A 1,581-nucleotide genomic window follows, 5' to 3' on the forward strand; every position below is an offset into this window, starting at 1 on the left:
CCCCCCCCCCCCCCCTTTTAACAGCGTCTCTGGTGTTTTTTTAATGGAGACCAAGGGAGGGACGAGCGGAGAGCTGGCAATTTGTAGTACAAAAATGGATGCTTAATTCATGTCTTGGTTTTAATTAGGTGATTCACCGGATTTCTCCCGCATCGAAACAAAAGACTGTGCGGGGGGCAGGAAGGGGATCGGCGAGGAGCGAAGCCAGCCAGCCCACTTTGATCTCTCCTGCCACTGTTTCGGAGCGCTGTTTACTCCGGGGGACGCGGCTTCCCCGAGCCGCCCCCGCCCTCCTGGCCCCTCCGCCCGGGCTCGGCGGCTGCCGGAGCCCCTTCCCCTTCCCTTCCCCTTCTCCCCGTCCCTTCCCTTCCCCGCGGCGGCGGCGGCGGGGCCGGGCGGCGGCCGGGCTTTGTACGCGGGGCCGGCGACAATGCCCGGGGCCCGCCGCCGCCCCCCCGGCCCGCGGCCCCGCGGAGGAGGGCAGCGGCCGCTCTCCTTACCTGCTTCCCCTCTATATTGCCAGAGGCCGGGAGCGGCGTCGCTCGGGGTCACCGCGGAGGCTGCCGCCGTGCGAGGGAACCAGCGCCGCGCTCGCTCGCCCGCGCTGCGGCTCTGCTCCGGAGGGAGCCCCCAGCCCGGGGAGCGGCAGCCCGGGCCGGACGAGCGCCGCTGCCGCTACGAGGGGCGGCTGCCCGCGGTGCTCCCTGCGGCTCCCGCTTCCCCGGAGGGGAGAGCCGCAGAGCTCAGCCCCCCGCCGCCGGAGCCGCACACGCAGGGCGCCGCCGCCGCCGGCTGCCGCAATCGCCGGGTAAGTTTGGCAATGTGGCTTCACTTTGTATCGCCTCCCCCCCGCCCCCTCCGCCGGCTGCCGAGCTCCCCGCCGAGCCGAGCCGAGCCGGGCGGCTGCGGAGAGGAGGAGAGGAGAGGAGCGGAGCGGAGCAGGGCAGGGCGCGCCGGGGGGGGGGGCGGCCGCGCGTGGGCGCGCGTGTCCCCGCCGCGCGCGGGTGTGCGAGCGGGTGTGAGCGCGCGTGAGCCCGCGTGCGTGTGCGGCCGCTGCCCCTCGCACATGTGTTACTGACAGGGCGCAATCCCAACTACACTCCGGGCCGGCCCCGCCGCCCGCCCCGCCGCAGCCAATCCGCCCCCGGCTTGTTCAGGCGGAATAATAAAACCTGCCAATCCCGGGGAAGACAAAGGAATGAGTGAAAGAGAGGAAAAAAAAAAAAAAAAAGAGAGAGAGAGGGGAGAGGAGGAGGAGGAGGGGAATGCGGAGGAAGGAGGCAGGCAGGTGGGGAGCGGCCGTTAGGGCGCCGCCCGCCGCCCGCCCCGCGCCCGGCCACCAGTTGAGAAACTTGGCCGGGGGCGGCCCGGCCCCGCCGCCGCCAGGCCCGGCCCCGTCGTTCCGCGCCCTTCCCGGCTCGGGGGCGCCCGGCCCGGCTCGGCACCGGGCTCCCGCCGCCCCCCTCTGCCCCCTCGGGGGTCCCGGTGGCGAGGAGCAGGCCGCCGGGGAGCAGGCCGCCGCCGGGCCCCGCCGCCCCAGGCCGGGGGCTGCCAGCCGTCCCCCCGCGGCCACCAGCTCGG

At 73.5% G+C, this 1,581-nt stretch overlaps 1 protein-coding gene across 1 annotated transcript in view; it reads right to left on the minus strand.

The window, feature by feature from the left end:
• LMO4 (LIM domain only 4) overlaps window positions 1-1,189 on the minus strand; it is a 16,400-nt gene extending 15,211 nt beyond the window's left edge. Inside the window, exon 1 of the mRNA XM_035333459.1 lies at window positions 501-1,189. The gene's annotated coding sequence lies outside the window, so the exon portion shown is untranslated. The remainder of the gene's footprint in view (window positions 1-500) is intronic.
• Between the last annotated feature and the right edge of the window lie 392 nt (window positions 1,190-1,581).

Source organism: Oxyura jamaicensis, chromosome 8 (genome assembly GCF_011077185.1).
Source record: "Oxyura jamaicensis isolate SHBP4307 breed ruddy duck chromosome 8, BPBGC_Ojam_1.0, whole genome shotgun sequence".
Taxonomy (NCBI): Eukaryota; Metazoa; Chordata; class Aves; order Anseriformes; family Anatidae; genus Oxyura; species Oxyura jamaicensis.